The following is a 24,902-nucleotide window of genomic DNA, read 5'->3' on the forward strand; positions in this document are numbered from 1 at the left end:
CTGTACGACGGCAAATTAGACCCCACCGACCACATCCGCCACTACAAGCAGGCCATGACATTACATGCAGACGACGAGGCCCTTATGTGCCGAATATTTCCCAGCAGTTTGGGACCGTTGGCGGTCCAATGGTATTATAAACTGGAGCCGGCTTCGATCAAAACCTTCCACCAACTACAGAAATCCTTCAGGGCCAGATTCATTACCAACGAAGTCCAACCAAAGCAAACTGACTCCCTCTGGGCAATGCAGATCCTTCCAGGAGAAACATTAAGAGCTTATTCGGCGCGATATTGGGAATGCTTTAACCTGGTCGATGACGTTTGCAACGACTCCATGGCCATCACCGCCTTCAAAATGGGACTACACCCAGATAGTGCCCTCCGCAGTTCCTTGACTAGAAGGCCCCCTAAAACAGTCTGGGGGTTGATGAAGAAAGTAGAGGAATACTGCAAAGCGAAAGACGACGCCTTGCGGGTTAAAGCCAGACACGTGGTCAACAAAACGGCCCCTCCCGAAATCGCTCAGCCAATAAGCTCCGCACCACCTCAAAGCCCTGAACCACGACAGCGGGCTAAACGAGACAAAAGACGAGACTCTCGTCGATCTAGCGATCGATGCCCACACCAAGCCAATGAGCCACTGCAGGTCGATAGCAGGCACATAAAGCACGCCGATAAGAAATATACAGAGCTGTCAGAGCCAAGTAGCTCAATTATGCCCAAGATCCAACATCTTCCATTCTTCAAATGGCCGTCCAAGATGGTGGGACCTCCTAACACGAGAAGGCGGGATAGACGTTGTGAATATCACAAAGATCACAGTCATGATACGGACAGCTGCTATGCCTTGAAAGACCACCTTGAGGAATTGGTCCAAGATGGTCGGCTCCAGCAACACGTTCGGAAAAGCACAATCAAAACTATTGCCCTTCGGTAGGAGTCACCTCCCCTCGGCGTTATACATATGATATACAGTTTTCTAACACAACATACTGGGTATGCAATCTATTCAGCCCCCCAGGAGCACCGCGCACTGTAGACATCCCCGAATGCCCTGAGAGGACGAGTCCCGTTCTGTTCGTTTGTGGGTTCACTACGGTTCGGACTCTCAAATTGTCACGGTTCTTAATCTGAACCAAAGAGTCCAAATCTGGCAAATCGTTTTGAGAAAACAGATTTTTAGAAAAGAAGTGCCAAACATGGACTGCTTTGCCAGATACAGAGTTGCCACCTAAATATTTTTTATGGGGGAATTTAGGAAACCCTGACTCGGTGCCAAAGGCCACGTGTCTGTCATCACCAAAGTTGCCTCGGCTCGGGAGCTTGGGTACGATTGGGGAATGTCAGCTATGAGCACCCCTTCTCGCCCGATCCGAAGATCGGCCTCTACTAACCGTGATATCCGTTTTTGAAAACGTTATGTGTTCTTATTCCGGTTATTAGCCTAGAATTACTATGTTAAGCGCACAGCAAACAAGTATAGACCAAATCGCCTAAATTGGAACAAAACATTTCATGCTTGTTTTGAAAATGGTTTGCTACTCGCAAGTAGGCTAAAAAAAAATGTAGATTTCGCCACCCTCAAGTGGGCTTTAGAAAAGATGGTTTTGCCACTATCTAGTGGGCTTAAAACTCACAGTTTTAATGCATTATCCCAATTTAGTTAATTCAACCTCCATCCACAGGCATTGAAGCAGTTATATCACATAAGCAGCTAGCCTCATGGTAATCATGCTATTATGGCAACACTCGCACGCATGCGATATGCTAAAGCATAAATGCTTACCTAGTACTCCGAGCCAAAACAAAAGCTAGTTAGTAATCAATGTATGATCCTAGCTCATGTTAAGATGGCTAATGCAATACATACAAGATGTAACTACAATAGGCTCGGCTATTCTAAGATGGCATGTGATGATGCTACAACTAACATGTATTCAACTTTGGAATTGAAATACAAATGCAGTTAGTATGATGCGCCGAGCCCGGTGCATGTAAGACAAATGTATGGATGCACGCATGCTATCATACTGTATGCTAATTGAAACATGCCCTAGGCTAACCATCGAAAGCTAGTAAATAAAAGGGAAGAAAGATGTGGGGTTGTGAGACATACACACACTCACGCACACTTATTACACAATTGCCCTCACTCGGAGGGTCCGAATAAATATTACAGTCCGAATAAATAATACTAAATTAATTATTATTGAATTTCTAATTAATTAACAAATTAAATGCAGAAAGAAGGTGGCCACAACCCTGCCTCGGGATGCGTGAATGATGCATGCTTGACTCGTCTCGTCCGAAAAATCGTTGCCATAGCACTGTTGCTTTTGTTTACACTGCCTTGCTCCTCTGAGGACTGCCAAAGTCCAAGGGTATGCTCTTTGGATGCTGGGGGATACCACCAACCAAGTAGAAACACCACCGGCCGGAGGGGATGATCACCGGCCACTGAATAAGCTATCGGCCACAAATTCTTGGCCGGTCGGCACTGTGTTTAGCCCACCGGCCAAAACTTCCTGCAGAACCTGCAGTTGACAGCAGCAGAGGGCAAGCAATGTATGGCATGGAATTTTTAGGCAAATGTATGTATGGACACACTCCCTGTCATGTAATGGACTCAAGGGAGCATGGCCCTCGACCCTCGGGCCATCAATTATGTATTTTGATGCATGATGGCCTAAGAGGCCAAGTTAGCATCTTAATGTAAATGCATGCAAACAAAACACATGAATGCCAACACCCTATCATGTTGAGGTCAAGGGGGTCGATGATCGAGGATCGAGGCGCGTTACGTCACTTTGAGTACGAATGCATCTCAATTCTCATGTTTGGTTTGACACCCCAAACCAAACAATGCAATATATGTATGCAAATGTGGCTCAACTATGCAACATGAGGCTAAGTTACAAGGTATGCCAAATGCAGGGTAACCTAAACATGCAAATGTAATGTACTAAGCATGCGAGATGCAATGCAATGCAACCTAAAATGTAATATAAACATGGCACAATGCAAGCATGCAACTAAAGGTAACAAGTCAAGCGTACAACCATATACAAGAGTGGACTTAGGCTGAAATGGGAGGCCCCAGCCACACCCCAAAACAGTGGCCAAAGATGCCAAAATGATGGACAACAAGCAAATCAAAGGGGCCTAAAGCTAAGGCATGGAGGGCTATTCTCAAGAGCACCCAAAGGTGAGGTACATGGATACCAAACACTCATGTTAGACTCTAAAATGCATGCAAAAGATGGCACCAAAACATGCTAGGAAATGGATACAAAAGAGGAAGCATTCAAGGTCACTAAAGAGAGTATCCTACTACAACCACCCCAACCACTCATGGCATGCACTTTTCAATACAAATCAGAGTTTCAATATGTAAAATGAGCCCCCAAAATCCACTGGTATGGCAGCCTAAGTGACTTAAACAAAATGCATGCACCAAAGCTCATTTCTAGGCATAAAAGGACACATCCTCAAAACATGAAAGAGATGATGAATGGAAGCATACAAGCATGGTTTGAGGACTGAAATGACATATAAAATGACTCCAAATTACTAAAATAGACTCAACAAAACATGCTCATGCCTCACACACTAAAAGCTCATAATGTCAAGATGCAAGGAGGTCATACCAAGCATGGCAAACATGATTAAATCAGTACCCCACAGACCTTAAACATGGCAAAATATGACCAAGGACTCCACAAATCAAGGCCAAAATATGAGAGCATGGTGGTCTAATGGTATGATGCACTTTTAGACAAAATGGAGGAATGTAAAGCAAGTATAATATGCATGCAATGGGTCATTAATCCGACCAAGACAAAGGCAACAAATGATCAAAACAACACCCAAAACATCTGATATGGAACCAAAAACAAACCAAACATGCATGTTACCCTTATGAGCCAAAACATAAACAAAATGAGAGACCAAGGGAGAGGGGTGTCCCTCCCCTATGCAAGACCTCAAACCCCCTTCTTTACCACTGAAAATCCACTGGATTTCAGTGGTGAGAAGGCTAATACACCAAAGAAATCAAAACTTAATAAAGGAAGCACAAAAAGGGGCCAAACGAGGCCTAAGAAGGGGAGGTCGACCCCCAATGCCAAAACAACCTTAATGAGATATCTTAAGCATGCAAATACAAGACTTTTTTTCAATTATACACAAAGTCTAAAACAATGAGCAAGATAGGCAAAAGTCTAGTGCAAGATTGGGGAATCTAAAGTAAAAGAGTTACCCTTGAAGAACCCTTGATGAACAGCAAGTGCAGCCTTCTTCTTTTGATCAAAATCAGTCCAAAACCTCAAGAACAAACCCTCAAAGCCTCTCAAATTCGAAGTAAGGTGTAATGCTATGTGTTTCAGTGCAAAACTAAGAACAAACACACACTTTAGGCCCTCAAACACACACTAAATGAAGAGAGAGTGGGAGATATAGAGAGAGAGAGAGAGGATGATATATATCAGATATATATGTGTATAGCTCTGGTTTTTTGCTCAACCAAACAAAGGAGGAGGAGGGGCACTTATATAGGCAAGGAAATTGGCCAAAGCTTCTAAGGGAAGCTACTCAAAAGGGTCAAGGCTTACAAGGGAAGCCAAGCTAAGGGTGCAAGGCTTCCTGAGGAAGGTAGGACAGCTGGCAAGCTTCTTGAGGAAACTTTGACAAAGGGTCAAGCTTCGTCCAGAAGCTTTGACCAAAAAGGGTGCAATAAGGGCAAAACAGTCACATGTATGCCCCGGGGCAGGTTTGGTGCATTCCAGTTGGCACAGCTGGCATGTACCATGCCTGAAAAATGTAAAAAGGTGCTACCGGCCAGAAAAGGAGGTCACCGGCCAAACATATGGCCGGTCGGTATAATTCACCAATGGCCGGTAGCCTCAAAACATGGCCGGTGGCCTCAAACCAAGGCCGGTGGGTGTCAGGGGTAGCTAACAAGCAACTTTCTACCCTCAGAAACAAAAAAAAAAAAAAAAAAAACACAAGTGTTTGGTGCAAAACCAAACACAGAACAGTCGAGTTGAGAGATCCTGAGGCAAGGCGCGTAGCCGAGACCTCCAGGAACTCAAAACGAAACACAAACATGAGTAATCACCGAGTGTTTGAGCGGTGACGTCCAAGTCTTGAGGACGGTCAAAAATAGGGTGTCTACAGTTGCCCCTCTTTGACAGAACTCGAAAGTCATAACAATGACATGAGTGAATGTCAAAGCCCAGAGACGACCCATTTTTGACAAGGCCGAAGACTTAGACAAGCATACAAGCTACAGATAAGATATGCGCCCGAAGGCAGGGGCAAAATGCAAGACAATGCACAAAGCCGAACATAACTCATGATTAAGCAAAGAAAGCTGTAACGAAGCACAACAATGCAACAGTTTTAAGCAATCTAATATAAATCCAACTACATTACAATGCAGAAAGGATGCAAGAGAATTATTCAATTCTCGACGTGTTTCACATGGAGAATATAATACCTGTGCGGTTCGTCTGGTCGCTCCAGCCTCAAATGAACCGTACATACAATATCGTGCCTGTAAGAGAAAGAAAACTTAACAGGTACAATATTGTTAGCTGTATGCATATCAATGCAATTGAAAGTGCGTGATGACGCAAACCGAGTGAGAAGCATAACAATGCGACTCGGGGCAAGCATAACAATGCTATGGAGGCACAAACACATGTAAGTAAAGAACACGCGACAACGTGCGCAATGTGTAATATTAGGGACTTGAACACATGTGAGTAAAGCAATACGTGACAACACATGCAATGTGCCTAAAAACGGAACTTGAACACATGTAAGTAAAGCATAACGCGTCAACGCATGCAATGTGTATAGAAAGGAACTGGAACACATGTAAGTAAAGCATAACGCGACAATGCATGCAATGTGTATAGAAAGGAACTTGAACACATGTAAGTAAAGCATAACGCGACAACGCATGCAATGTGTATAAAAAGGAGCTTGAACACATGTAAGTAAAGTGTGCAGTCTACGCAAGCAATGTGTATAAAAAGGAACTTGAACACATGTAAGTAAAGCGTGCGGTCTACGCAGGCAATGTGTATAGAAAGGAACTTGAACACATGTAAGTAAAGCATAACGCGACAACGCATGCAATGTGTATAGAAAGGAACTTGAACACATGTAAGTAAAGCATAAAGCGACAATGCATGCAATGTGTATAAAAAGGAACTTGAACACATGTAAGTAAAGCGTGCGGTCTACGCAGGCAATGTGTATAAAAAGGAACTTGAACACATGTAAGTAAAGCATGCGATCTACGCAGGCAATGTGTATAGAAACTTGAAATATGGCAAAGGTAAGCTATCCAAGATGTCAAAATACAAAGTACTGCAATATATTACAATTGAAGTGATTTGTGGAGTTCACAAGATACACAAAGGATACGGGAGGGGATGCTCCTCGCACGCACGGAGCATTGCTCATAGCAGACACAATTTGAGGTCAACTTGGAGGTCTATGAACGTTTCAAAGGTGTACTTCCTTGCACTGTCTTGAGAAACTTGAGGTGCCACACCAAACAATGGATCCCAACAAAGGCGCGAGAGATGTATTGACCTCAAGGGATGGGTTACCGGTATCAACTCTGATACTTTGCTGCCCTACTCTCTTTTTGCTTTACTTTCCTTTTTACTAGTAGTTAAGCACATTGCACTGCCTCAGGCAGGGTTTGTTATCATTTTTTCAAAATTGTGTATTTTTGCAAAACACACGATGGAAATGAAACTGCTATTTTTGTTCAACAGGGTGTTACATTTGTGCTTTCTATGCATCGCATCGCATGGGATCACATAACAATGTGAATGAAATTCGTTTGAAAATAGAGTGTTCGCATCGTAATAATCAGGTAGTGAACCCATTTACAACTCGATAAGCAAAACAGAGAGACTCGATATAACCAACCAAGCGTGAGTACAACTCGATAAGCAAATTAAAGACTTGAAGATAGTGACATACAACTCAATAAGCAAATGTACAACAACTCGATAAGCAAATAGGCGTGACTCCACAAGAATCGATCACCGGAGGGCATTAGAGGTGGTGGAATTCCCCAATCCTCAGCATAAACAGCTCAGAGAACACGGAGGAAGACCACCGGCCAGAGATAAAGGCCATCGGTCGTGAGAAATGGCCATCGGCCAGAACTTTGATCAATCGGCCAAAAGTGGTGGCCGGTCGACACTATATTTGGCCGGCCGGCCATGAATTGTCAGAATCAGCAGAATGCTGACATCTGTCCTTCACTCAACCTTATCCTCTACAAAAAGACCTCAGCTTCGTGGTTCTTCCCAATTCAACACTGATTTGCCCCAAATGGAAGCGCTTCTTGCCCAAAATCTCACAACTTGGATTAACAACTTGGATGGCTCAGAAAAGCTGAATTTCCGGGATTTCGGCATAAACGCACTATTCACTCTGGGTCGTACCCTGTTACACCTCCCGTTTCTCCATGCGGCGGCAAGGTTTTGGAATTTAGTGACACATGTCTTTAGCTTTAGCGGGCAAGAAATGTGTCCTACCTTTGAAGATTTTCGAGTTTTACTGGAATCTGAGCGTGACGAGGAGATCCAGCCCCATCTTAATTTTGGCCATGCCCAAACCTTAGGGTGAATGTGTAGACTCACTATGCGTGACACTCGGTCTCTGATTTATGACGGAATGCTGGACATTCCCAGTTTGATCTATCGGTTTTCCGATGCTGGCGATCGCAACAACCATCATTGGCAAGGCTTCCGGCAACATGCCCTCTGTTTGTGCATGCTATCTCATTTTCTGTTTGCCTCAGGGTTCGTTCGATTGATCGAGGTTGCCCAGGGCTTGAAAGAAGGAAAGAGCTGCATTGCCCTGACATTGGCCGAGACGCTGATGGGCTTCGATGCTTTTTATCGTCGAGAGACGACTAGATTTGCGGGGAGTCCATTATTGCTGCAGGTAAAGTTTCCCACCCAATCTCACATGTGTACTACTCACGCCGCTCGACCCTCAAACTCGTTTTCTCACAAAACCCTTTTCTCACGTTTTCTCTCATCGTACATCTCTCTATTCTTTATTCTCTCATTTTTCATCCCTCCAAGATGAAGTTGCCTACGTATCCCAAAGATGGGAATCAAGCCTTACGTAGTTCAGGCTTAGGTTCACTCGAGTATTTTCGCTCTCCTTTTACGCTCTAACTTTTGCCAAGGCCGCCCTTTGCGGGTTTTCAACCTTGCGAGCTCAGTTTTTATATTTTCTAACTTTTCGTGCTCTAACTTTTGCCTAGGTCGCCCTTTCGGGTTTTTGGCCTAGTGAGCCTCTCAGGGGTAATATTTCTTCAATTTGTCCATGTTGATTGGTTGGGAGAACTCTAGGCTATCCAGGTCCATCAGAACGACAGCTCCACCCGACCAAATAGACTTAATGATGTAGAGACCAGTCCAATTGGGTCTGAACTTACCCCTTGGGTCATGGATGGGAGCTTGGTTATCCTTGAGTACCAAATCTCCTTCTTTCAAATTCCTGGACTTAACCTTCTTGTTGAAAGCCAGGGCAATTCTGCGCTGATAACCTTGAACATGGTACAATGCTTTCAGTCTTCTCTCATCAAAGAGCATGAGTTCCTCGAATCTGCTCTGCTGCCAATCTGCTTCAGCTATTTGACACTCAGCCAATACTCATAATGACGGAACCTCAATTTCGATAGGTAGAACGGCCTCCATTCCATAGACTAATGAATACGGAGTAGCCCTAGTAAAAGTTCTAATTGAAGTCCGGTACCCCATAGAGCAAACGGCAACTTATCTGGCCAGTCCCAGTAGGTTTCCACTATCTTCTGCAGTATGTGCTTGATGTTCTTGTTGGCGGCCTCAACTGCTCCGTTGGTCTACGGCCGGTATGTGAACGACTTGTGAAAAGCCACATTGTATTTCTTTAACAAATCAGTCACCTCCTTCTTGAAATGGGAACCATTGTGTGAAATAATCTCGTTTGGGACCCCATAGCGGCAGATGATGTTGTTTCTGATGAATTTCGCAACATGTGAAGCCTTCAACACTGCATAAGATTGGGCCTCGACCCACTTCGTAAAGTAATCTATCGCGACCAGGATGAACTCATGCCCATTCGACCCCTTCAGAGTGACAGCCCCGATTACATCGATTCCCCAAACTGAAAATGGCCATGGCGAAGTCATATTGTACAGCTTCGACGGTGGAATGTTCATGCGATTTGCATGGATCTGGCATTTGTGGCATCGCTGAACAAAGCCGATACAATCCTCCTCCATGGTGGACCAGTAGTAACCCTGTCTGAGGATCTTCCGCGCTAGCATTACCCCATTCATATGTGCCCCACATTCTCCTCCGTGGATAGCCTCCATTAGGCGCTTTGATTCCTCAGCTTCTACGCATAGCTTATGCATTCCCAGATGACCTCTCTTATACAGCTTACCCCCGCAGATGATGAACTGAACAGCCATTCTTCTTATTGCCCTTTTATCCTTGGCGTTTGCCTCCGGTGGATACATTTCCTTCTCCAAGAAGTTCCAGATGTCGTAATACCAGGGGTTTTCGTCCTAAACCTCATCTATGGCGGCGATCGACTCGTAGGCTGGCACAAATTTCTGGTCAATGATGACTGGACGCATCCGGACTCCGGACGGGATGTCTATCATGGAAGATAGAGTTGCTAAAGAATCTGTGAACCTGTTGTTCTCTCTTAGTAGATGAGCAAAATTTAGCTTCTCAAACCGAGGAATTAACAAGTCCAAGGTCCAGTGATACATCATCATCTTTTCTTCTTTGACTTTCCAGTCTCCTTTTGCTTGAGACACAACAAGGTTCGAGTCCCCGATGACGTCCAACCGTCTTGCCCCTAGTTCCAGAGCTGCTTCTAGACCGGCAATGCATGCCTCATATTCTGCTTCGTTGTTTGAGACTTTGAATCGGAGTTTGAATGCTAGAGGGATACGGAAATTGTCGGGTGCTATCAGTAACACCCCTATTCCATACCCGTACTGGTTTGACGCTTCGTCAAAGTACATCATCCAAGTTTCATCGTCGATATGCAAAATGGCCTCATCTGGGAATAAGTACTCAACTGCTTCGCCCCCTTCAACTGGATGGTCGGCTAAGAATTCTGCTACTGCTCTTCCTTTGACTAACTTGCACGTCACATATTTCAGATCGAATTCGGAAAGCAACAGCAACCAACGAGCTAGCCTACCCGTAAGTGCTGGTTTCTCAAAAAGATATTTGATGGGATCGAGTCGTGAAACCAACATTACGGAGTGAGCTAACAGGTAGTGCCGCAGCTTCCTGGTAGCCCATACCAAAGCTAAGCAAGCCTTCTCTAACGGTGTGTAGCGAGCCTCATACTCTAGCATCTTCTTGCTCAGATAGTAGATGGCACTCTCCACTTTGTCCTCTGATTCTTGCGCGAGCATGCAGCCCATTGTGGTCTCGGTTACCGAAAGATACAATATCAACGGTCTCCCCGGCTCTGGTGGTGACAACACGGGCAGGTTCTGTAAGTATTTCTTGACTTGTTCAAAAGCAGCTTGGCATCGGCCGTCCCATTGGAATTTCTTTCCTTTCTTCAGGAGACCAAAAAATGGTTCACAAGTTAGGGTTAGTTTTGAGATAAACCGTCTTATGAATTGCACTTTACCCAGAAAGCCTCGCACCTCCTTTTCAGTCCTTGGTGGTGGCATTTCTAGGATGGTGTTGATTTTGGAAGGGTCGACTTCGATACCTCTCTGTGTAATGAGAAACCCCAGCATCTTCTCTGCTGTGACACCGAACGTACACTTCTGAGGATTCAGCCGCAACCGGAATTCTCTGATCCTTTGAAAGAACTTTTGCAAAGCGGTGTAGTGGCCCTCTCTTTCTTTGGATTTGACAATCATGTCGTCCACGTACACCTCAACCTCTTTGTGGATCATGTCATGCAATATTGTGGTCGCGGCCCGTTGATATGTAGCACCAGTGTTCTTCAACCCAAATGGTATCACTCTGTAGCAATATGTCCCCCACGGGGTGGTGAAAGCAGTCTTCTCCCAGTCTTCGGGTGCCATCACTATCTGATTGTAACCTGAGAAGCCATCCATAAATGAAAGCAAAGCATGCCCTGCCGTGAAATCCACCAACTCATCAATATGTGGCAAGGGGAAGTCGTCCTTTGGACTAGCTCTGTTCAAATCCCTAAAATCCACGCATAGTTGGATTCTGCTGTCTTTCTTCGGCACTGGAACAATGTTGGCCAACCAAGTCGGGTATTTGGATACCAGCAAGAAGCCTGCATCGATTTGCTTGGTGACCTCTTCCTTAATCTTGATGGCCCAATCTGGACGAATCCTTCTGAGTTTCTGTTTGATAGGTCGGGCCTCGGGGTCAAGACGGATCCGGTGCTGTACAATCTCAGGATCGATTCCAGGCATGTCTTCGTAGGACCACGCGAAAACATCTTTGAAATCTTTTAATAAAGAGATTAAGCGCTCGCGTTCCTCCGAAGACAACGTGGACCCGATCTGGACCAGCCGCGAGTCCTTCTCAGTACCAATATTCACAGTAGTGATTTCATCAACTAAAGGTTTAACAAATCTTTCCTGCTCTTGATCAATTAATCGTTGCAAACCACATCCACATCCACATTATTCTCATTAAGTACTTCCAAACCGTCCGATTCTTCTGTTACAACAGACTCAAAGGAGAAAGAACAAGACGACCTAGACAGGACTGTGGCATCCGGGTTATCACCCCCAGGAATACCAGACTCAGACTCAATCGAGCTGGAACCTGATTCCGACTCACAAGACTCGGTGGAATCACATTCCGACTCACTACCTGACCCGGTGCTGCTGAACAAAAATCCCTCTTCATATTGCCAAACGAGAGAGGGTGCGATGGATGCATCCAAAATAGTTGATGGTAGGCCCACAGCCGTTTCATTCCCGATCATGGACACCGAGAAGTCATTCCCCAAGCACTTCCATTCGATCGAAGGATCTGAAAGTAGACATGCCAGGGCTACCCCCATTTCAAGTTCGGTGTCCTCAGACTCCATTTCCCCACTATGCTCAGCCTCGACTGTCGGGTCTGTCTGCTCTTCGGCAACATCGTCCCCAGATAATTGTAGGTCAAAGAAAATCTCGAACCCCGGTACGCGTTTCCTCTCCGCATTCAGCCACGGCTCTGGAAAACCACAGAATGGAAAATCTTCCCCCTCCCAGACGAAGCGTCTGTTTAGGGTACCCTAGATGGGCCGGTGCATCAACTCAAAAGGCTTTCCCATCTGTTTTGCTCTGGCTCTTCCAGCCATTTCCTTTCCTTTCCTTACCCAATCCTCTTTGGTGGGCAGATAACCCAGGCCAAAGGTATGAGGGTTATGTGGCACTTCGGCCAATGCTGCGACGCCCTTTCGGCCGCTCCTTCCCAACCCCATCCCGGGGATGTGTTGGAGTTTGTTCATGAGGTATACCGCTTGAGCACTGACATATATCCTCTCGTCAGCAGCCATGACGTTTTGTACAACCTGAGCCTCAGCAAGGGTGAAACCTGACATAAACACATCCTCCATGCCGTGCTAAATTTCTAAGACTGGTGTAGATACTTTCGACGGTGGGTGGATCGATGAATTTCTGAAAACAATGGCTACTCCCTTTTCATAGGGGTATTTCACCATCTGATGCAGAGTGGACGAGACGGCCTTCACTAGATGCAGCCACGGCCTCCCCAAAAGCAGGTTGAAAGTTGCCAGAACTTCTAAGACATGGAAATCTATCTCATGCTGTCCTGGCCCAACTTTAGTTTGAATTTTTACCGTCCCCATGACCTCTCTACTTGTGTTATCGTATGCCCGAATTACTTGGGCTGTTGATAAAAAGTCCGCGGTTTTCAAGCCGATCGCATACGCTGTCCTTGCCAGACAGACGTTGATGGCGGATCCGGTATCAATAAGAACCACCGGTATCCATTTATTCTTACACTCCACAGAGATGTAGAGTTGTTTGTTATGGTCTGCCCCCTCAGGTGGCAGTTCCTTGTCGGAGAAAGTCAGCATCGGGGTAGCCCCTCCCGAAAAAACTAATCCTACTAGCTGTTCTGGCGTAGTTTCTATCGAAAGCTTTGCCTTGTCCGTGGCTGATAAGACAGCCTGTCTGTGCACTCATGATGCCATAAGCAGTCCCCAGATGGAGATGTCTGCTTGTATCTTTTTTAACTGTTTGAGCACAGCCTCCTCTTCAAGTTATTTTTCTTTCTGCTTCTCTGCCTCATTATCTTTCCCAAACGCCTCTGGCTGATCTAGGTGCGGGGGCTTGAAATACCGTCCGCTTCTCGTCATGTGGTCGACTTCTCCAAGGTACCAGGTGTCATCGGGTTGGTTGTTCCCCCGATCTTCATCCGTATGGGCAAGACATAAATCCTCATCTTCCCACCACATTCCATTAGCATCCGACAGACACCTGTCCGGCTCTGGTATGACAGTTCTCGTACTTGCGGTACCTTCCATCCCTATGCTCGTAGCATTCTCTGTTCCTGTGCACACAGCAGCTTCAGTCCCCACATGGGCCTTTGCCTTTCTGATTCTCACGGGATCTTCAAATCTTTCCTGTTCCGACCGTATCAACACAGCTGGCTGCTCAATAATTCCTGTATTCAGAATACTCCAATCCCGAGCGAAATTCTTAACACCGGCGCTCTCCGGCGACGCATTCTGATTTCCGACTCCCTCGACTGTCACCGACATTCGTGCCCCTGCCAGACCCTGTCCTGGTTAGAACTCTTCCACCACATCCGGTTGATCATCCAACCACCCAGTAGCCTCTGCTGATTCCTCATAATCAAACCAGTTGACTACTACGCCCCTTGGATCTTGGTCACTGTAAAACTGGAGATTGGCAAGGTCCTCTTCCACAGCCCTTAAATCATCTGTTCCCTGTCCCAGACTATCCCTTGGATCACACACAGTTCTCCCCCTGTTGGCAATTCCACATCTGGCCCATCCTGGCCTATTGATGAAATGTAGTCACCCGGACTATATGTCTTCTCAACACGACTCCCAGATTCTGCAGACTCTGACCCAACAAACTTCTTCTCCTTTGGGATCTCCTCTCTCCTGTTCTCGATAGTCACCACCGTTGGCTTAGGTCGGGTCATGGAGATGTCCATCATGCACAAGTCGGTGCAGTCGGGAAGGAATACCTCCGGCTTAGGCAGGTGGGAAGGAGTGATATAGATGCTAGGATCGTCAGGCACGACCCCAGTTTGGATGAAGTTGATCCTTTTAGGCGGTGGAGCTTGGTTATGTGTGAGGAGAGGTTTTGTTGTAACATTGGGTTTCTCGGGAGGCAGAATCACCCCGTTATCGATGAGATCTTGAATCTCATGACGTAATCGGAAGCACAGATCGGTGTCATGACTGTGCTGTTGGTGAAATGCGCAATATTTGGCTAGGTTATGGGTAGGGGGAAGTCTTTCTGGTAAGGGCCGTGGTTCTAGGGGCTTCAAATGCCCTTTTCTTATTAAAACCCACTGAGTTTTGGATAGCGGCATATACAGTGGAGCGAAGGTTCTTGTGTTTTTGGGTGGGTATTTGGCTATTTGGGTATGGCTCCCGGACGCGCCGGAGAATGGCGCAGCTGCTATGGTTCTTGGAGGGGGGTTGGTGGTGACCATGCTCACTTCGGAGGCTCTTGTAGTTGTAGTACCGCTCGGGCCTGCATCAGTGTTGCGGTTGAAAGTTCTTCGGGGTTGCTCCCGGTCATTATCAAATAAGCCTTGCTTTAAAGCATCCTCAATTTGCACCCCGATTTCATGTAGATCAGAAAAGGTAGGGAAGGGGAGTACAATCATCTTTTGCATCAACTTCGGCTGAAGATTGCGCACAATCGTCCGAATCTGGTCTTTGTCTGTAGGCCTTAAGGTCATCATCGAAGCCTTGGCCCTCCATCTGGTCACGAATTCTAAGAAACTCTCTTTAGGCTCTTGCCTTGTTGTCTTGAGATCACGGGTTGTAATCTCGATTTGTGTATTGTATGAATATTACGTAATGAAGGCCTCGGCCATCTCGTTCCAGTTTCTCTTAATGTCATCTTCTAATTTGGCATACCATATGGCCGCCACACCCAATAGGGTTCGACCGAACAGAGATAGCTTCTGAAGTCTGCTGAGGCCCATTGGCCTTAAGATGTCTGAAAACAGTCTCAGGTGCACCATAGGGTCCCCGGACTCATCAAATCGATCAATGTGCGGCATTTTGAATCTGTCAGGCAGCGTCACAGCTGCGTCGGTATATCCATCTTCGATGTCAGGGATGGTCTTGACTCCATGGGATCTCTTGAACAGCTTTTCGAGCTTGCTCAACTTCAATGCTGTGGGGTCTGACTCAAACTCAAAGGGAGAGTCTGGTAGGTTGGTGGGTGTTTTGGATAACTGGGGTTGGATTTGGGGTAGGATCGGGGGTAGAGGTGGTCCCGTGGGAATGTCCGTATCATTCTGAACATTAGCTGTCTCCCCGGGGGTTGGAATTCCTGGCGGGGGAGGAGCTTAATGCGAAGCAGATGCTCCGGCTTGCTGTTGTAGCCTTACGATTAACTCTGCTTGTTCATTCATAACCGTGGCCTGCTGCTTGGCGAACTCTGCATGTTGGACAGCATCCTGCTGCATCATTTTCATACTCTCTTGGAGCTGGCGCACCATCTCCTCTAAATTGGCCATACTGTTCTGCTCTGACTGAATTATCGGTATATGTTCCCTTTCTGTGGGAGAAGCAGAATCCTAATCCCTACCGTACACAGGTGGGGTAGACATAGCCCTCTGTACTAACTGTTGAACTGATGCCCTCTGCCGAGCTGTCCTCCGTCTAGTAACCGGGGGTAGAGAGTGGTACACTGGTTGTCCGTCTACCAGATCCTCAGATCGATGGAGTTGACGACCTCTAATCCAGAGTGCTTGGGGAATATCTACTGGGTCAGAAGCAATTATGCTCGACTACCTAGTAAAAAGATAAATAAAGCATATAAATAAATAGACAATTGGACAGGGTAACAATGTAAAATAAACACAACACACAGCTGGGTATCATAACAAACTGCCAACAAGCTGAATGTACTGTTCCTTAATCACTGATCACTATTTCCAAATCGTTGCCCCTAAGTCTGGATCTGATACCTGTAGATGACTGATTCCCAAAAACACTGATGCTCGCAGGCCTGACACTCAGACTTGCGAACTGATATGTGTGTTCCCTGCAGAGATGCACTCTAAAAGCACATAGCAAGTAAAGAGAACCAAAACACCCCTATGGAGGGGTAGGGTTTCCCTGTCCTATTTTTGTCAGGAGCTAGGGTTTCACTATGCACACAGCAGTTTTCAATCAACCTAACATCGGGTAAGCAACCTGTCCTAGTTTGGAATAGTCACTATGGATGTCGATATGCACTAGGTTGAATGGTCGAAAAGGGTGTCCCGGTAAAACCGGGGTTTGTGTTCCCATACTGTCAGAGCCCACAACCGGTCAGCCTTATGGCATGCTTTGACAAAGTCAAGCCTCCGGCAAACCGTTCAGGAATGGCAGATGGAAAACACGGTGTCCTAGGCACACCAATGCACATGCAATGCAAAGAGACACATAAATGAAATCAAAACAGGATATCACGAGTTCGAGTCAAGCTCTCTAATTCCCCACCAGAGTCGCCAGAAACTGTAGACGTCCCCGAACGCCCCGGGAGGACGAGTCCCGTTCTGTTCGTTTGTGGGTTCACTACAGTTCGGACTCTCAAATTGTCACGGTTCTTAATTTGAACCAAAGAGTCCAAATCCGGCAAATCGTTTTGAGAAAACAAATTTTTAGAAAAGAAGTGCCAAACATGGACTGCTTTGCCAAATACAGAGTCGCCACCTAAATATTTTTTATGGGGGAATTTAGGAAACCCTGACTCGGTGCCAAAGGCCACGTGTTCGCCATCACCAAAGTTGCCTCGGCTCAGGAGCTTGGGTACGATTGGGGAAGGTCAGCTATGAGCACCCCCTCTCGCCCGATCCGAAGATCGGCCTCTGCTAACCGTGATATCCGTTTTTGAAAACGTTATGTGTTCTTATTCCGATTATTAGCCTAGAATTACTATGTTAAGCGCACAGTAAACAAGTATAGACCAAATCGCCTAAATTGGAATAAAACATTTCATGCTTGTTTTGAAAATGGTTTGCTACTCGCAAGTAGGCTAAAAAAAAAATGTAGATTTCGCCACCCTCAAGTGGGCTTTAGAAAAGATGGTTTTGCCACTATCTAGTGGGCTTAAAACTCACAGTTTTAATGCGTTATCCCAATTTAGTTAATTCAACCTCCATTCACAGGCATTCAAGCAATTATATCACATAAGCAGCTAGCCTCATGGTAATCATGCTATTATGGCAACACTCGCACGCATGCGATATGCTAAAGCATAAATGCTTACCTAGTACTCCGAGCCAAAACAAAAGCTAGTTAGTAATCAATGCATGATCCTAGCTCATGTTAAGATGGCTAATGCAACACATACAAGATGTAACTACAATAGGCTCGGCTATTCTAAGATGGCATGTGATGATGCTACAACTAACATGTATTCAAATTTGGAATTGAAATACAAATGCAGTTAGTATGATGCGCTGAGCCCGGTGCATGTAAGACAAATGTATGGATGCACGCATGCTATCATACTGTATGCTAATTGAAACATGTCCTAGGCTAACCATTGAAAGCTAGTAAATAAAAGGGAAGAAAGACGTGGGATTGGGAGACATACACACACTCACGCACACTTATTACACAATTGCCCTCACTCGGAGGGTCTGAATAAATATTACAGTCCGAATAAATAATACTAAATTAATTATTACAGAATTTCTAATTAATTAACAAATTAAATGCAGAAAGAAGGTGGCCACAGCCCCGCCTCGGGATGCGTGAATGATGCATGCTTGACTCGTCTCATCCGGAAACTCGTTGCCATAGCACTATTGCCTCTGTTTACACTGCCTTGCTCCTCTGAGGACTACCAAAGTCCAAGGGTATGCTCTTTGGATGCTGGGGGATACCACCGACCAAGTAGAAACAGCACCGGCCGGAGGGGATGATCACTGGCCACTGAATAAGCTATCGGCCACAAATTCCTGGCCAGTCGGCACTCTGTTTAGCCGACCGGCCAAAACTTCCTTCAGAACCTGCAGTTGACAGCAGCAGAGGGCAAGCAGTGTATGGCAGGGAATTTTTAGACAAATGTATGTATGGACACACTCCCTGTCATGTAATGGACTCAAGGGAGCATGGTCCTCGACCCTCGGGCCATCAATTATGCATTTTGATGCATGATGGCCTAAGAGGCCAAGTTGGCATCTTAATGTAAATGTAAGCAAACAAAACACATGAATGCCAACACCCTATCATGTTGAGGTCAAGGGGGTCGGCGACCGAGGATCGAGGCGCGTTTCATCACTTTGAGTACGAACACATCTCAATTCTCATGTTTGGTTTGACACCCCAAACCAAACAATGCAATATATGTATGCAAATGTGGCTCAACTATGCAACATGAGGCTAAGTTACAAGGTATGCCAAATGCAGGGTAACCTAAACATGCAAATGTAATGTACTAAGCATGCGAGATGCAATGCAATGCAACCTAAAATGTAATGTAAACATGGCACAATGCAAGCATGCAACTAAAGGTAACAAGTCAAGCGTGCAACCATATACAAGAGTGGACTTAGGCTGAAATGGGAGGCCCCAGCCACACCCCAAAACAGTGGCCAAAGATGCCAAAATGATGGACAACAAGAAAATCAAAGGGGCCTAAAGCTAAGGCATGGAGGGCTATTCTCAAGAGCACCCAAAGGTGAGGTACATGGATACCAAACACTCATGTTAGACTCTAAAATGCATGCAAAAGATGGCACCAAAACATGATAGGAAATGGATACAAAAGAGGAAGCATTCAAGGCCACTAAAGAGAGTATCCTACTACAACCACCCCAACCACTCATGGCATGCACTTTTCAATACAAATCAGAGTTTTAATATGTAAAATGAACCCCCAAAATCCACTGGTATGGCAGCCTAAGTGACTTAAACAAAATGCATGCACCAAAGCTCATTTCTAGGCATAAAAGGACACATCCTCAAAACATGAAAGAGGTGATGAATGCAAGCATACAAGCATGGTTTGAGGACTGAAATGACATATAAAATGACTCCAAATTACTAAAATAGACTCAACAAAACATGCTCACGCCTCACACACTTAAAGCTCATAATGTCAAGATGCAAGGAGGTCATACCAAACATGGCAAACATGATTAAATCAGTACCCCACAGACCTTAAACATGGCAAAATATGACCAAGGACTCCACAAAGCAAGGCCAAAATATGAGAGCATGGTGGTCTAATGGTATGATGCACTTTTAGACAACATGGAAGAATGTAAAGCAAGTATAATATCCATGCAATGGGTCATTAATCCGATCAAGACAGAGGCAACATATGACCTAAACAACACCCAAAACATCTGATATGGAACCAAAAACAAACCAAACATGCATGTTACCCTTATGAGCCAAAACATGAACAAAATGAGAGACCAAGGGAGAGGGGTGTCCCTCCCCTATGCAAGACCTCAAACCCCCTTCTTTACCACTGAAAATCCACTAGATTTCAGTGGTGAGAAGGCTAATACACCAAAGAAATCAAAACTTAATAAAGGAAGCACAAAAAGGGGCCAAACGAGGCCTAAGAGGGGGAGGTCGACCCCCAATGCCAAAACAACCTTAATGAGATATCTTAAGCATGCAAATACAATACTTTTTTTCAGTTATACACAAAGTCTAAAACAATAAGAAAGATAGGCAAAAGTCTAGTGCAAGATTGGGGAATCTAAAGTAAAAGAGTTACCCTTGAAGAACCCTTGATGAACAACAAGTGCAGCCTTCTTCTTTTGATCAAAACCAGTCCAAAACCTCAAGAACAAACCCTCAAAGCCTCTCAAATTCGAAGTAAGGTGTAATGCTATGTGTTTTAGTGCAAAACTAAGAACAAACACACACTTTAGGCCCTCAAACACACACAAAATGAAGAGAGAGAGGGAGATATATATATATAGAGAGAGAGAGGATGATATATATCAGATATATATGTATATAGCTCTGGTTTTTTGCTCAACCAAACAAAAGAGGAGGAGGGCTTTTATATAGGCAAGGAAATTGGCCAAAGCTTCTAAGGGAAGCTACTCAAAAGGGTCAAGGCTTACAAGGGAAGCCAAGCTAAGGGTGCAAGGCTTCCTGAGGAAGCTATGACAACTGGCAAGCTTCTTGAGGAAGCTTTGACAAAGGGTCAAGCTTCCTCAAGAAGCTTTGACCAAAAAGGGTACAAAAACATCAAAGTAGCCACATGTATGCCCCGGGATAGGTTTGGTGCATTCCAACTGGCACAACTGGCATGTACCATGCCTGAAAAATGTAAAAAGGTGCTACCGGCCAGAAAAGGAGGTCACCGGCCAAACATATAGCCGACCGGCCATACTGAGTGCCGACTGGCCAATGGTATAATTCACCAATGGCCGTTAGCCTCAAAACATGGCCTGTGGCCTCAAACCAAGGCCGATGGGTGTCAAGGGTAGCTAACAAGCTACTTTCTACCCTCAGAAGCAAAAAAAAAAGCACAACTGTTTGGTGCAAAACCAAACACAGAACAGTCGAGTTGAGAGATCCTGAGCCAAGGCGCGTAGCCGAGACCTCTGGAAACTCAAAACGAAACACAAACATGAGTAATCACCGAGTGTTCGAGCGGTGACATCCAAGTCTTGAGGACGGTCAAAAATGGGGTGTCTACACGCACAAACGAAACATCCCCACCAAGCGCCGAGCATTATCTTTGACGATTCCGATCTTATCGGCATAACACTCCCCCATATTGATCAATTGGTCATTGAACTACACGTGAACCAGTTTACCGTTGAACGCATCCTCGTTGACCAGGGGAGCACTTCAGTGGTCATGTATTACGAGACCTTCATCAAACTCGGCTTCAACGAATCAGACCTGTCTCCAGCTTCTTATCCATTGTTTGGCTTCAACGCAAATCTGGAGTATCCGTTGGGGAAAATCACGTTACCCGTTCGGGCGGGCTCCCAAACGGTGGAAGTGGAATTCATGATCATCAAGCTCCTTTCGCCATATAACCTCGTCATGGAGCGGACTTGGTTGCATACTATTCCGGCCGTACCAAGCACCTATTATCAACTGCTACGTTTCCCGACCGAACACGGCATTGAGCAAATCCGGTGATCCCGACAATCCGCGCAAGCATGCTATCTCCTCTCTGGAATGACACCAACGGAGACACAGGTCAACTCCATTGAAGCGTCAAATCGAGAGTCTCGACGAAGTCGGACGACTTCGTGATAAGAAGCCACGGAAGCTGTAGGCGATACCGGTAACAGCTTCTCAAGACGTCTGATCAACGCATCCAGCTGTGCCGCTGCACACCGATAAAGTCGTCCTTGAAAGTATTTTTGGACGATAGAAGGCTGGTTGATGGAGAATTAGGCACGCGGCCTTGCTTATGACGCACTTGCCCGAATTCTATCATAAAACCCGACTTGTGGGAATGATATTGGTTCTGAATGGCTCACCATGTACACTTTCCACTTCTGTAATGCAAAGATTCCTGTTTACTGACTCTACAATCCAGTTCAAAAGCCTCCAGATTCGGAGCACCCTTCATGGATGCCACGATTGGCCAAATAAAGCCTCTGGATTCGGAGCCCCATCGGCGCATGACGTCCTTGGGCCGATAAAGCCTCCGGATTCGGAGCGCCCTTCGTGGATGTCATGATTGGCCAAATCAAGTCTCCGGATTCGAAGCCCCATCGGCACATGACGTCCTTGGGCCGATAAAGCCTCCGGATTCGGAGTGCCCTTCGTGGATGTCACGATTGGCCAAATCAAGTCTCCGGATTCGAAGCCCCATCAGCGCATGACGTCCTTGGGCCGATAAAGCCTCTGGATTCGAAGTGCCCTTCGTGGATCTCACGATTGGCCAAATCAAGTCTTCGGATTCGGAGCCCCATTGGCGCATGACGTCCTTGGGCCGATAAAGCCTACGGATTTGGAGCGCCCTTCGTGGATCTCACGATTGGCCAAATCAAGTCTCCGGATTCAGAGCCCCATCGGCGCATGACGTCCTTGGGCCGATAAAGCCTCCAGATTCGGAGCGCCCTTTGTGGATCTCACGATTGGCCAAATGAAGTCTCCGGATTCGGAGTCCCATCGACGCATGATGTCCTTGGGCCGATAAAGCCTCCAGATTCGAAGCCCCATCTGCGCATGACGTCCTTGGGCCGATAAAGCCTCCGGCTTCGGAGCGCCCTTCGTGGATATCACGATTGCCCAAATCAAGTCTCCGGATTCAAAGCCCCATCGGTGCATGACGTCCTTGGGCCGATAAAGCCTCTAGATTCAGAGCACCCTTCTAAAATGAAAACATTTACACATCTAAGCAGGGATATGTAGGCTGAAACTAGTACAATCGCATGAACAAGACAAAACGTGCCAGCATTCAAAATAAGATGCTCAAATTAAACATACAAAAGTTCAGAATGGGATAAACTTTTAGAATGAAACATTTTATTCAATTAAACTGTAATTACAAAAAATGCCATCCGCATTTGAAGCATTACAACATCTATTCTCATACGACATTGCGTTGTACAAGCGGCAGCGCCAAATCAATGCCTGCTGAACAGAGGGCACCCGTAACTTGAAAATGCTTTGATCTGACCGCGCTTGAGTCCACGATTCACACCAACGAGATAATCGCCTTTGAGACGGAAATCTTTGTCACCATAGACAATGTGAAGGCCAAGATCCAAGACAAGAAAGGAATTCGCCACGAAAACAGTAATACTCAACGGCCGCAGAGTTACGTCGGCCCTATTTCTCGGCTGCAGTTGCAGACAACTTCGCCATTGTTGTTTCTCCTTTCGAGGTGATCTGCTTTGACAACTTAAAGGCTGATGTTTCTTGAGCACCCTGCCTTCCATGCGAGTGTTTTTCCTGCTGCAATTCGTCGCAATACCAGACTCAACCTGAGTCCGAGCTTCTTCCCTGCTAAAGAAAAGCTCTATTCAACGATCACACTTACGTAACCCCACGCAACAAAATTGTTTTAAAACGAGCCTGTGCACAGAAAGCGAAGTCACTGGAGCAATAAATCCGTGGTATTTTATTTCTAAAATCTTTGCAGTGGCCCCGAGGCGATTTCATTAACACTGAACTCTAAACGACGGACGCCGAGCGACATTTGCTACAGCCACTTCATGCACTAATTTTTGCCTTGTTAAAATGGCCTAATTATATAAACAAAAATTATAGATGGGCCAACTGTCTTCGGATTCGGAGCCTCGTCGACGCATGACAACCTTGGGCCGAAAAAGCCTCCGGATTCGGAGCCCCATCGGTGCATGACGCCTTCCGGCCGAAAAATGCGTGTGCCGAATAAAATTTTCAACGAAGCAAAGTTGTAATAAAATGAGTACAGCCTCCGTAAACGAGGGCCGAAAAATGCAAGTATTCAAACAAGAATGTTCGGAATAAAATGAGTAATATAAATAACAAGTGCGCTACAGATGGAGAACTAAGCATTTTATTAAATTCGGCGAATAAATACATAATTTCGCTTTCAATCTACGTAAGCATTACAAGGATTTCTTGGGTTCGGAGGCTTCTTTGTCATCGCTCTTCTCAATTTCGAATGCGGAGAAGGAAAAATCATTCTGTTGATACAATGGAAACGCCGAATCCAACCCTCCCGATTGGAGACTCGCAGCTTGCCGATGCGCCTTGATCCAACCGTGCCTAAATCCACGATTTTCACATTGGCAGACTTCTTCGGCGGGTTTCTCCTTGGTCTTCAAAATTCTGACCATTCGGCCATCATGGAAGCCTTTTTCATAGGCCGTACCCCTCGCAGTCTCAATCACGAACATGCTAGCCGTATTACGATAAGCGATCGCATCGCTAATCAGCGTCTAAGTAACCCTCTCTTCAACAACCGGATTGGGGTGGCTGGTTGATTGGGGCCCGGCTGACTTGATTTTCCTTAGCTCGTGCTCGGCCTTCTCGGCGTGAGCTTCTAACTTCCGAATGCGTTCATCTCTCTGTTCTATGTCGCGGTGAGCGGCACGGAGATGCATGTCGATCTCATAAGCCGTGTACAGTCCCCTCACCGCCCCGTGAACGCCTTCACGAAACACTTCAAAATCCTGTCGACCAACCATCGACTGTTGAACTTCGGACAGGAAAATTTGTCGAGCAAACTCGACTGCCACGTTCGGATCTCGAATGATCAAGTCCGCCTCTGTCATTGGTCTATTACCCACGAAGACTGCAAAACTCAATGGGCGAGGAGTCACGTCAGGTTGCCTGTCGGAACCGAGCTGAGGAGACTTACGCTGTGGCTATTTGTCCCTCCTGGGCGACTTACTCCGGCGACGAGGAGATTGGCGCCTCTCCCGATCCCTCGAAGTCCTACTGCCCGTGCATAAAGGTTCACCGCTTCGACTCATAGCTCCTTCCAGCTCAGCTAGAGTCTTCGCTTCGCCTCTGTTGTTGAAGAAAAGTTTATTTGACATTTGCGCCTGTTCAATCTTCCTCAAAGAGCTGGACTGAAATGCTGAATGAGCACATAAATAGGACACTCGTTCACGAAGTACACGCTCATTTATTCCTTACGGAGGCAGCACCTCTGAGGCAATCCCCTCAATGTGGAAGCGTCAATTACCCGGCGCCGAACAAATCATATGCCCCAATCGCATCTATTCGGCGTTCTACGATTCATCAATC

The sequence above is a fragment of the Camellia sinensis genome, chromosome 14 (genome assembly GCF_055761805.1).
Source record: "Camellia sinensis isolate YWXY chromosome 14, ASM5576180v1, whole genome shotgun sequence".
Taxonomy (NCBI): Eukaryota; Viridiplantae; Streptophyta; class Magnoliopsida; order Ericales; family Theaceae; genus Camellia; species Camellia sinensis.